At 55.2% G+C, this 12,388-nt stretch overlaps 1 protein-coding gene and 1 long non-coding RNA gene across 6 annotated transcripts in view; one reads left to right on the top strand and one right to left on the bottom strand.

Annotated features, from left to right (window-relative positions):
• Cxxc5 (CXXC finger 5) overlaps nucleotides 1-9,515 on the bottom strand; it is a 32,315-nt gene extending 22,800 nt beyond the window's left edge. The window contains exon 1 of one of the 5 annotated variants that reach the window (XM_006526180.3): nucleotides 9,457-9,515. The gene's annotated coding sequence lies outside the window, so the exon portion shown is untranslated. Of the gene's footprint in view, nucleotides 1-3,245; nucleotides 7,395-8,494; nucleotides 8,581-8,654; nucleotides 9,149-9,456 lie in introns of those variants that run through there. The other 4 variants (XM_006526176.4, NM_133687.3, NM_001357458.1 and 1 more) reach the window with 4 other exon arrangements.
• Nucleotides 6,133-10,633, top strand: Gm29417. The gene is made up of 5 exons (XR_004691322.1): nucleotides 6,133-6,151; nucleotides 6,216-6,283; nucleotides 7,501-7,621; nucleotides 8,107-8,196; nucleotides 8,331-10,633. It is a non-coding gene; the product is annotated as a predicted gene 29417 (long non-coding RNA).
• Nucleotides 10,634-12,388: the final 1,755 nt, after the last annotated feature.

Below are 12,388 nucleotides of genomic sequence, written 5' to 3'. Positions count from 1 at the left end.
GCTGGGGTATACTATGGGCTGGGGGAGGAACCAGTCTAACCCCAGGGGACAGGCCACCTCCTCCTGGCACACAGGGCCACTAACTGCACAGATGTCAGGAAATGAGCTTGCGCTGGAGCAGGAGTTGGTAGCCGGAGGGTTGTGAGCCTGTGCTCGCCCCCCAAAGGGCGGGCCAAGCCCACATCAGGTCAGTACTGGTCTCCATGTTTCTCAGGTTCCAAGCCAGGCTCTTGGCTTTATCTTCCTGTCTTCACCACCCACTGCTTCCTGCTTCCCACCACAGTCCCTTCACCTCCCAGGCTGGCCCCAGTCTAGGCCAGCTGGTAGCCAGCCAAAGAACCTCCAAATTGGGGCCCAGTTGACAGATAGAAACACTGAGGTCCAAGGAGGAGGCATGATTTGCCCATCAGGTTGCTGGTCTTTGTCCACATCTCTCAGTTGTGGTCACATCCCTTCACTTCCCACTATGCTTCACTGAGTCAGAAGGTGTCCACATGCCTGACCTCTACGCCCCCCCACCCCCACCCCAGTGTACTTTGAGAAAGTTCACTCACACGGCCAGCTCATTCATTCATTTACTCAACCAGTCAAACAGCCTTCTTCCCTGCCTCAAACCAGGTTCCTTGCTGGGATGATGGAGTCAGGGTGGTGGAGAGGATGCAGGCCCATGTTTGGTAAACATTTGGGCAGAGTGGAAGATATAAAACACACACACACACACACACACACACACACACACTGACCAACTGCCCTGAGGGTCCTCACAGCCTGGCATACACTGGACCAGGACCCCACCTCACTTGCTTCATTTGTGCACAGCTAGGCATACCCAACACCCAACTCCCAAGTGTATGGTGGGGATAACAGCAGAGAAAGGGCATAAAGAGGTTGGCATAGTAGCATCACTTAGGGGCTTCGGGTGGGCTGGGCTTTCTCATATCCACGTGAGGACAGAGCCTGATGAATGCAATAGCTAAAATCTTCCAAACACTCGCATGGTGCCAGGCGCTGGGGTACACAATGAAGCCACTGCCACATCCCATTTGCAAGGCTGGCACCGAGTGGGGCTCAAAACCCTTGTAAGCATCTGATGAATGAGGGAGTTAATGACAGGAAGTACGGCACTGCCTCAAAGGAGGCACAACCTGGTGGTGCTTGTGACTAAGCAGGTCTCAGCGCTCATGGGCATGTGTATACCCACGCAGATGTGTGCACACGGGGCCTTGGTCAGGACACTGAGGGATCCAGTTACTCTGGCTCTGCCAAGCACAGGCACTAAACCCAGTGACAGAGGCCTGGAGTGATGTTTTGCATAGTTCTGGCCAGGAGATTACAGGCCTAGCTAGGTTAGGCCCCTGGGTTGGGAGATAGAGTGGCTGTTGGTACCAGGCCTCCAGTACCCCTACGTTGGCTCATTCCAGCATGGCAAACAAGTCTTCCTGCTGGCCGGGCAGGAGAGGTGGAGGAGGAGGTCAGAGGAGGTCAGGGGCAAGGGGGGGATTGGTCCCCCCAAAAGCCACGTGGGGTCTGCCAGACAGGACAGAGTAAGTCCAAGGCTCCCCAGGGGCCACTGGGCAGGCCTGGCTCTGCCCTGTTGAGCCCAGCAGCTGGAGGGAGGTAAATCCAGCGCAGGGCGTCCCAGCCACATTCCTGGGAGGCCAGCAGGGCTGCCTGCCCACTGCTCTAAGCGGAGCGCAGCAGCCAGGCCTAGGGCTGCCACTGCCCTCTTCCCAAACAAACAGAAAAATAAATAAAACCAGCTCTCACGCCAGCCAGCCAGCCAGCCAGCCCGACCGGCGGAGGAGGGGGCAGGAAGGGGCGGAGGGCGCAAGGACAGGCAGGCAGACCAGTTGCCACGGTTTCTGTTCCACTGGGAAGGGGAGCCCAACAAAAGAGGAAAATGGAGGAAAAGCAGATGAGACAGTCAGAGATGTCAGGGAGAGAGCAGATAGGGTGTGTGTGTGTGTGTGTGTGTGTGTGTGTGTGTGTCTGTCTGTCCAGTGGAGGTGTAGAGTAGGAGGGTCAAGAAAGACAGGGAAGGCAACAGGGGCAGTCACAGTGCCAGAAGGTAGAGACAGCCTCTGGGTCAGTAACTCAATGACAGAGATGGGGGGGGGGGCAGACAAAGGGGGCCCTGTGGGCTGGGGCAAAGGGGTCGACTTGAAGGGCTATGAAATATTAAAGAGCCTAGGCCAGAGAGTGACAGAGGTCACAGAATTCAGAAGACTAGCCAGTAAGCGATAGGGGGCCTGAGGCGGAAGGCAGCCCCCACCTCTGTCACTGTCTATCCGACAGAGGACGTGCTGAGGGCGGGCGGGGCAAGGGGACTGGTGATAGGAAGGAGAACTCTATAGTTCCCTCTCCCCTCAGGCTGAGCTGGGCACAGCCAGCCTTCCAGAGCTTCCAGCCACTCCAGTATTAAAGCCAGGCGGCCTGTCAGCTCAGTGGCTGTCATGGGTGCTTCCTGGGGGAGGAGGGGGTGGACCCCCTTCCCAGGGAGGAGGGGGTGGACCCCCCTTTCCAAGAGAAAAAAACAAAACAAAACAAAAAACAGCCAAGCTACCACTTTTCAGTGACTAGCAGGGAGGGAAGGCTGTGCCTCACAGCTCCGCTGAGCCAGCAGACCATTCCCTGGCCCCATTACCAGCCTCATGACCTTGGCCAGCCCCTTGCCCTCTGTGTCTGTATAGTTCTACCCACAGCAGGCTTAATGAGAGGAAAGAAAAGAGAGAGCAAATAACATGTGGGAAGCCATGGGGCTGAGCACCCTACAGGTCCTGCACTACACGCCTTTGGGTGCTCGGAGGCTGGTTCCATCCGTCCACTTTGCAGATGGGGAAGATAAACTCCAGTGTGGAGAGAGTAAGGCAGCCAAGGGCACAGACCTGGTTCTTAGAGATACAGGTTGTCCTCCCTGCCCCAATTCATTGGAAATAGTTCTTAACACTATAAATGCCAGCTTTGATCCCAGCAGAGGCAGAAAGACTCAGTGAGTTTGAGGCCAGCCTTGTCTACATAGCAACTTCCAGGACAGCCAAGGCTATGTAGAAAGACCCTGTCCTAAGGACACAATAAACAAACAAACAAATCAGGCCCATCTCTGTTGATTGCTGAGTGGACGCATCTAGGCCCTCTCCTCATGCTTAATCCTTGCATTCAATCTAAAACTGGTCACATGAGTTAGTTCGCTATTTACTGACCCATCTCAGAGATAAAGGAAACAGATAGGTAGAGAGAAAACTTGCCTTTATGGTATACAGTCAGCCACATAGTGGTCAGGATTCACAGCCAGGTGTGAAGACCTCCCGAGTCCTGCACGTGCACTTGCCTGTATGGAGTCCTGCATGTGCACTTGCCTGTATGGAGTTCAGGGATGGTTCTTAGGGGAGCCAGGAGAAGGCCTCGGTGGGCCCACAGGCCCCTAAAAGGACTATGGCTGGGAAATCAGGAAAATGTGAAAAGGGAGGCTATTGCTGAAGTGCTGGACATGCTTGTAAGTCCCTGTACTTGGGAAGGCAGAGATAGAAGGGTCTCTGCAAGTGTAAGGCTGGCCTGAGCCACATAGTGCTCAGTAAGTACTAACTGCTGTGGGAGCAGGTGGTGGGCACAGTCTACGAAGGGCATGGACAAGGGACAGCCTAGGAACCTGGCTAAAGGGATCTGCCTATTCCACAGGTAGCCCTGTACCAGCTACAAGAGATCCTGTTTCCTGACAGAGGGATTCTGTAGTTGGCACAAAAGGGCTAGTGGAACCCGGTCTTGCTGGTCCCTCGGGGTTCTGACTTCAGCTCTAGGGCTAGTGTACCAGGAACTAATCACCCTCCCAGATTCCCTAGGGCTAGGAGAAGGGAAGTTGGGATTGCCCACCACCCCCAATCCCTGCAAACCCAGAGGGAGGCCAGCATCAAGAGGCAGGAAATGAAGAAGAATTTGCAATCTAATTGAGCTGGCGGGGGATTAGGCCACAGAATGCAATTACAGAGGCTGGAGCTGGTCCAGGGGCAGGCAGTGACACCCCAAGATGTGGCCTTGTCCAGGTGACTGGGCCCAGCTAGTCTCAAAGCTAGTCTCAAATTCAACTAGAGGAGAGGAAATTAAGAAAGCAAGACTTGAGGCTAGACCACTCTCCCTTAGAAAACTGTCAAGAGTTCCAGCTCTGTGGGATGCCCAAGCAGCGGGAAGTTTAACTGGGAATCACTCTCCAGCCCCTGGAGAATCCAGGACAAGCCCATGGACTGTCACAGGTTCTGCTCATGCATGTCCCTGTGTGATTCTGCTCTCAGGTAAGGCACACACACACACACACACACACACACACACACACACACACACACACTCTCACACATTGATGTTCACCCGCACAGGGGCATACCCCAACCTGCAGACACACTGCTGTGGACCTCTGCTGCCAGGGGAGAAACAGAAGAAACACCCATGACCTTAAAACCCTTTTATTCTTATAATCACAGGCTGCCATCGCGGTGGATATGCGCTGTCACCCCGGCCCCAGCCTGTCTCCCGCCAAGGCTTCCAAAACTCCCAGCGGCAGGCAGACCAGGAGGCTGCCCGGTTACTACGGCTAGGGGGAGGGGGGACACAGCTAAGTGGAAAAGGTTTTCAGTCTCTTGGCTTCACAAACAGGGAAGAAGAGACTTAGAAAGTCAGAATGGCAAACAGATTATAGAAAGAGACAAGAAACACAAAGCCACTAGCCACTGACAACTGCCCACTCAGCTCAAATATGTCCACTTCCAGGTTTACTCAAATACTCACAATCCAGACATGTACCACTAAAGGAGTGGACACTCTCCCGTGTGTGTGTGTGTGTGTGTGTGTGTGTGTGTGTGTGTGTGTGTATCTCAGGTACATACTAGGAGCCAAGTGTGGTAGGGCACATCTTTAATCCCAGAATTTGGGAGGCAGAGGCAGACTGGTATCTGTGAGTTCAAAGCTAACCTGGTTTATATAGTAAGTTCCAGGTCAGGCAGGGTTATACAGTATGACACTGTCTCAAATCAAACACATACAAATCACAAACCCTACAAAATTCCAAGTACTGGAAACATACAGTATATATTATATAGGGACATGGCCAACCAACAGACATACAATTTCAGACTTAAGTGCATGAGATGTATATGTAGTATTATAATATGTAATATATATATAATGCAGATACATAACCATTCATTTGTATAAAATCATACATCTTAGACTTCCACATCTTCAGACATACACATTTTAAACACAGACTTGCAACAAGAGATATACCATCCAGGTTGTCACACAGATCAACAGACACAGTGTCACACAACCCCATCTTTGCCAGCTGATTTTAGGGGCAGATGAAGGGTTGGAGCTTTCTGGGTCTCTGAGGGGGCAGTCCTTTCTCCCTGCCAGCAGCCTGGGAAGGTGGGCTCAGCACTGAGGAGAGCAGACAGAGCAAGGGGTAAGGAAGAGAATGCAGAAAAAACTTTAGTGGGATATTCTTGTTGGGCAGTAGCGCGTGAGTAACGGGGGAGGCTTTTTTGTGGTCTGGTGAGTTCCAGCTATGAGTGAGAGTTTAACTATTAATATACTTAATCAAGGACACCACACACACACACACACACACACACACACCTCTAGGATGGTAAGGGTAAGAGAGCAGGCGCTGGGGGACCCTTCACCCTCCTGGCCCCCCCCCCTCCAGACCCGAGGCAGAATGTGCACACCAGAACAGCAAGGAACTCAGCACCCACCAGAGGCTGAATAAATGAATTACTTAAAATGACAGTAGGTAAGCCCGCTCCATCCATGACCACCGAGGGCAAGCGCTGGAGAATTTCCTGTGACTGAGTGATTCCCGCACCCCACAGAATCAAGAGCGCGACCAGGTCTAGCCCAAGTCTCAAGTCCTCCATTTTTTTCTACCTCACCACGAACCCTATGGGCTCAACCGGCTTTAGCTCAGTCCAAAGCTCTCTCCTCTTCTTGGGAAGAATAACTGAATGCTCCCATGAGTAACTAGGTAGGGACCTAAAGAAGGGCGGACTTAACTTACTGAAACAAGCATGGCCCCACATTCACATGGGCCTCAATTTCACAGTCGCCAAATGGGTATGAGAAAAGAAACAACAAAACTGAAGGGTCATGGGGAGCCCTTGGGCACGTAAGCCTGTGAGGGGCTTGAGCCCTGGATTCAGAGCCCTCCCCTCTTCCCTTCCCCCACGCAGCCCAGCTCAGCCCAGCCGGGTGGACATTCCAGACCTCACGTGATAAAGGGGAGGCCATTGGCCCTCCGGTAAGTCAACAGGAGAGATAGGAGGCCCAGGCCAGGGTTACCTGCTGAGCTGGGAAACCGGGCCCAAACACACACATAAATAAGGCACTAACAAGCCAGCTAGCCAAGGGCCTAGCTTCTGCAGCCCCTTTAGCTAAGTGCTTCTCCTAGAGAATCCAGCTCCTGCCAGGATGAAGGGGAGGCACCTATAGTGCTTACCAGGACTACAGAGTAACCCAGAGGCCAACCTCCGTCAGCTGTTCCCACCCCTCCCCGGGGCAAAAAAAAAAAAAAAATCAAACTGTCACCCTTCCCTCCTCCCTAAGGAGGACAATTTCCGTTCTGAGGGGGGCGACAGCTGCAGAGCGCGTCGCTACCCGCCCCCCCCCCCAACAACAAGCTCCAGCTTGACTCTCATCTAAGGAACGGCTAAATCAACACCATGCAGTCACAGTCGAAGTAGGTGAGGACAGTCTCCTCATACTACTCTCAAAAAGGAGATGGGAAGGGTTTCCACCAACAACTCAAGGCACTGTAGCCTTTCAGGAGAGGGTCAGGTCAAGCTTAGGCCAATAGGCGCCCCCTACCCATCTCATTTAAACAGTCTCCACTGCTAGGACCGTACACCCGAACCCCCCGATGGGGGCAATTGAGGTGGCGCTGGGCGTTCAAACCGCGCTCCAAACAAGTCCGCGGCGACCGCGCTCACTGCCCCCGCCAGGCGGCCCCAGCGGAAAACTTGAAAGGGACTCTGTTTGCCGGCGGCCCTGGGGCTGCTCCGGCGGGGGCGGGGGCGAGAGCCAGCGATCACACGCCCCCTTCCCTAGTGCTTCCTGGGCAAACCCGCGCGACGGGGGGCGGGGTGGGCTGGGAGGGGGACGCACTACAAAACCGAGGGCTCCAAACAGCAAGGGGGCACAAGGGAAGGCGAGAGGATCAAGGGCCTAATCCGCATCTCGTTTTGGGTACTCCCATTTGGATGACCCAACTCTCAGACCACCCAGGGTCCCGGGGAGCACAGTAGGGTGCGGCTGCCAAACCTTCATTCCCCCCACTTTTCTGGAGACTAGGGGAGCAAGTCTTTCCAGATGAGTCACTACAAACCCCCCAAAATCTAATGGTACCTCCTTGCAACCCATGGCACCAACCCAACTCTGCGCACCCCTTACGATTCCCCAGGGAGGAAAAAAAAGGAAATTTTGCTTGCTTTTTCCGGTGCGCCCCAGCACTTGTGACAGGTCCCCTATTTTAAAAACGGGGTCCCTCACTTTCGGTCCAACCTATTCATAAACAAAGCCAGGCGCACCTCGCTCTCCCCGCCGGAAAACAGCCCATTCCGGGCGAGGACAACTTCCCCCAGTAAGAAAATTAACACATTCCTCTCGCGGCGGTTCAGCCCTGGCTCCAGGGATGCGAAAGGGAGGGGGTTCGGGCGGGACTTCGAGGGTAAATTCGGGGCCAGAGCAGCGTGGCAGGAGCCTGGGATGCCCGCCCCCTGCAGACCTGCAGCTGAGGAACAAACACCCCCCCCCCCCGCGCGTCCCCGGCTTTGCACGCAGCTAGGCACACGCGGAGAGGCAGTCCGAGACTCCCCAAGGCCGAAAAGGACAGAAGAGAGGCCGCCTAGCCGGCGGAGGTGGAGGTGATATACTTTGACGGGAAAAAAAAAAAAAAAAAAAAAAAGGTCAAACTTGATCAGCCCGCCAGGCACCCTGCAGGCAGTGGGGGCGAGCAGCCCGAGGGGAAAAAACAGAAGTAGCCGCCGCCTCTTCCAAGTCTAAGGGGAGGCAAGGCCACGCGTGGTCCGAGGCTCTCGGGGCAGTTATGAACGTCCCTATACACAGGGCAGCGAGTGGGGTCTGATGCGGGGAGTGTGCGCCGCAGACCTGCAAGCAGCCGCCCCCGCAGGCGCAGCACCCGCCCAGCACTGCGAGGTGAGGACCCCCGGCGCCCGCAAGCTACAATGATTGGGAAGGAAGCGTCCCCCGCAGGGAGAGCCCCAGCCCCACTCCTCCGCTCCCAGCCCGCCGTCCTCGACCCTAAAACCCCTCTTTTTGTCTGAACTCAGTGATCTGCGACCGAGCATACTGCGGCTTGGGAAGGCTTCGGTATAGGAGCGGCCACCGAGCGATCACCGGAGCTAGGTCTCCCAGGCCCCGCGGCTCAGGCTGCGGGCGTCCCCCGCCCCTCCCAAACACCGACCCCTCCTTCCCCATCCCTGGCTCTCCGCACCTGAACTTCGGGGGAACCCGCGCCGCCAAACTTTCCGCGGACTTGCGGCGAACTCCGGCCCCGGCCGCGCACGGAGCCCCGGGGGAGGAGAGGGAGGGAGGCGGGGAAGGGGAGAGGGTTGGCCTCCCGGGGGGGGGGCGGAGGAGGGCCCGACACCTACCGGCTCCGCGAGTCGTCCGAGCCGCCACGGTCGCCGCGAGGCCGAGGGGGAGGGGCGGGGCGGGGAGCTGCGCTCCGCTCTGGGCACCGCCGCGGTGCGCTCCGCTCCAGTCGCCCGCCGCGCCCGGGGCCAGAGCCGGAGTCGCGCCGCCGCGGCTGGCCCAAGGCGGGGAGGGGGGGGGAGCCTGCAGCACCTGCCCCTCCTCCCCCTCCCCGCGGCCCAAATTAAAAAACAACAAAAAGCAACTAATCACCCCGGAGCGCAGCGCCTCGCGGCGCGGCGGGCGAAGGACTCGGCGTGCGGCGCCCGGACTCAGCAGGCGGTGCGCATTGCTAGGCGCAGGCTGGGACGCGGGGCTGGGCTGTCGGGGATGAGGCTCTCCTCTTCTGGCTCTGCTCGGACGCCTGATCTCGCCGCCGCCTCTACATCCCAGCTCAGGCTCCGCCGCCTCTGCCGCCGCGCCGCGCGCCCGCCCGGGCAGGAGCTCCGAACGCTGCCCGGGGGCTGCCGGCAAAACCCGGACCGGACTAGCGGCTCCCTCACCCCCCCCTCTCCACCTCGGATTCCCTCCCTCCTCCGCGGCCTCCCTCCCAGATCAGCTTTGGCCACTTGGACGCCGCAGGCTCTGAAGCTGGAGTCGCAGCCGTTGCGCCTCAAGATCCCCGCGTCCTGGCGAGGTCCTCCCAGGCTGAGCTCCCCCACGCGTCAAGCTTCACCTTTTTTCCATGCAACTTTACAAATACATAAGTAAATAAATACCACAGGACCCCTTTGTAGGAGATGCCTGGGCTTGGAGACGCACCTTCCGTGGAAAATCCGCAGACCTTCTGCTCCCTGCTCAACTGTTCGCTGGGGCAACAAGCTACAGGGATTGAGAAGGAAGGTTTGGCAGCTCAGCCCTCACCCCCACCCCCCAGCTCAGGTGCTGCTCGATCTGCCAGACTCTCAGTTCAAAGACCGTACCCTTCCCAAATACACTTGCCTGCATTCAGTAGACCCTAATTCCAACGGAAGAAAAAAGGAGGCAGAGTCCTGCTCCCATTTCACAGATGAAGAAACTAATCAGAAAGAGGACATTTTGAGTTTTTTAGGAGGCAGGCTCCTACCCAACTATAATCCTGGGGCAAAGCATGTACACTGGTGCCCTAGAGCTGTGGCCTATGAACAGGGAGCCTGTAATAGTACCTGGAACCAAGCAACATTCAGTAGATAACTAGCTAAGAACTAAATCTCAGCCCTGCGCCTGGTGGGAACAGCAGTTTTGAGACAGCACCTATTCCATCTGTACCTCTGTCCTTTGACCAAGTCCCCTCCCTTATCTGCCCAGCTTGGGCTAATCCTACCTACATCTGATGTCTTCTCAGAGAACCATAGAATGAGCCCTGGACTCCTATCTTCCTGGAGTGATAGTTCTGCAGTCTTGAGGGATTTGAGTGGGAGGTCAGGGTTGCAGTAGTCAGACCTTCAGGCCAGAGAAAACAGCCTCCAGACCCATGGGGATTTCCGGAGCAGTGAGGGTGGGAGCATCAGCTTGGTGGTAAGTATTACCATCTAATACCAATTGAAGTCCAGATAACAGAGAGTTAACTGCAGTGGCCCGGGTGCCGCCAGCCACAGACTCTGGCCTCTATGGGAGAAGTGAAATCGCCTCCCACAGCTGCTTCCTCTCTGGTTGTGGGTCTCCCTAGAGCCACCCTCCAAGCCATCTGTGTATGGACTGATGGGGCAGATGGAGTGGGGTGGTGGCATGTCAAGGACAGAGCTCACCTGGGTTGTTACCTGTCTCCCACTCTGACATCCCAGACCACAAGGTGACTCCGCCCAGCTCTAGGAACACCCCCTTGCCAGTTCCTACCTACTGTCAAAGAATGGTCTCCTGGAGGAGGTGTTTAGCTCCCCTTAACCTCTAGCTGATTTCTTCATAGTCACCCCCAAAGAAGCCTGTCAGCTAAGTAAAAAGGCGCTTGCAATGTAAATAGTTCTTCTGTTTGTGTCCTTCTTGTTGTGACAGGGCCTCACAATGTAGTCCTGGCTGCTCTGAAACTCACTACACAGACCAGGCGGGCCTTGAATTCAGAGAGATCCACCTGCCTCCTAAGTGCTGGGACAGGAAGAAAAGTGGATGTCACCACACCCTGTATGGAAACAGTCCTAAGACAGTGGACACACTGTGCTATTCTGCTTAGAGATTCTGGTCCTAACCTTGCCAGGTGCTATTTGGCACAAACCATACAAGGAAAAGGGAGGCAGAATCCTGGGTCTGTATGTTCTAGGATGTTCCAACACTTACCCCTCCTCACTCACTGTATCTGGAGAAGTCGGGATGCTGACTGTGCGGAGGGACCTGCTCCCTGGGGATGAGCAACCATCATGAAGATCCTGACCCACGAAGTAAAGGACCTGTCCACCTTGAAGCCTAGAGCCAGTACAGATCAAGTCCTGCACACCGGGAAAAGGCTCTGTGCTAGGCAGTCTCGGGCAGAGGGTCTGGCTCACTCAGTAAATAAAGGTGCTTTCCTTGCCAGTGGGGAGACTTGAGTTTGATCCCCTGAACCTGGGATGGTAAACCCAACAATGAAGAGGCAGAGACAGAAGACTCCCTACGGCTTACAAGCCAGCCATCCTAATTAGTGAGCTCCAGTGAGAAGCCCTAACTCTGAGAAGGTGGGCAGCATTCTGTGCACCCCAGCCTCCCACCTCACGCATGCATCCATATGCATTTAAAAGAAAAAAAAAACAAAACAAAAAACTCTAAACCAGATTCTCTCTGGTCCTCAACTTGCCAGGCACTATTTGGCACAGGAAGTTGCAATTTAAGCATTTTTCTTTGAGACTCCCTACCTCTAAGCAAACTCAAGAAGCCCAAGGCTAAGGGGTCTGTAGTGGAGAGAGCCAGGTGCCCCAGTGGGCTTGACTTCCTCAGGGAGGAAATGATACCAATACTGTGCCTGGCCTCCTTTGATCTCAGGGTCTTCCCATTTTATACCTCAGCAACTGGGAGATGCAGAGCCTCACCTGTCCAATCTACTTGGGAGCCAGAGAGATTATTGTTCCCACGGAAAATATAACATGAACAGGGACTGTCACAAGCAAGCCATCTACACGCAACACTATCCTATGAGTGTGTGCTTAAGAAGAGAACGTGGAGGCGGGGCGGGGCAGGAAAGACCACCCACTCTGGAGAGGGAGGGATGCCACCTTGGTTCTACCCCTCAAAAAATATTTTTGCTTACATTATTTATTGAAGTTTCAACTGAGTTTTCAACCAACCAGCCTTCAAGTCTCCAGCACCGGTGTGAAGGACAGCCCCCCACCTCAATAACCACCTGACCTGCCTTCTAGTAGCAGTCTAGGACCCTCGATTACTGTGTCCCTGTCCACCCTCAGTGCTCCCTGTGTCTGTGACTCTCTCCTTTCCATCACTCTCTTCCTCCTCCTCCTCCTCCTCCTCCTCGCAGACCTCACAGCTACTCCAGCCTGGTCACCACACCTGCCCTCTTGAATCCCACTCTGAAGCCCTTGCCTATCTTTTTTTTTTCCCTCTGTCAATATCATCCCCATTTCTCAGATGAAGGGACTGAATAGTTGGTGCCAAAGTTGTTCTCTAACCCGAGTTTTGCTGTCCTGGGGCTTCTTCCATACAGACTCATTATGGGGTGCCTGTGCTTCAGATCCTGCAGTGGTTCCCTACAGCCATGGGATCCACGCAGTCCAGGACTTTACATCTACTGTTC

Source organism: Mus musculus, chromosome 18 (assembly GCF_000001635.26).
Source record: "Mus musculus strain C57BL/6J chromosome 18, GRCm38.p6 C57BL/6J".
NCBI classification, from domain to species: Eukaryota; Metazoa; Chordata; class Mammalia; order Rodentia; family Muridae; genus Mus; species Mus musculus.
Note: the sequence above shows the minus strand (reverse complement) of the source record. Positions and strands in the feature narration are given on the sequence as shown.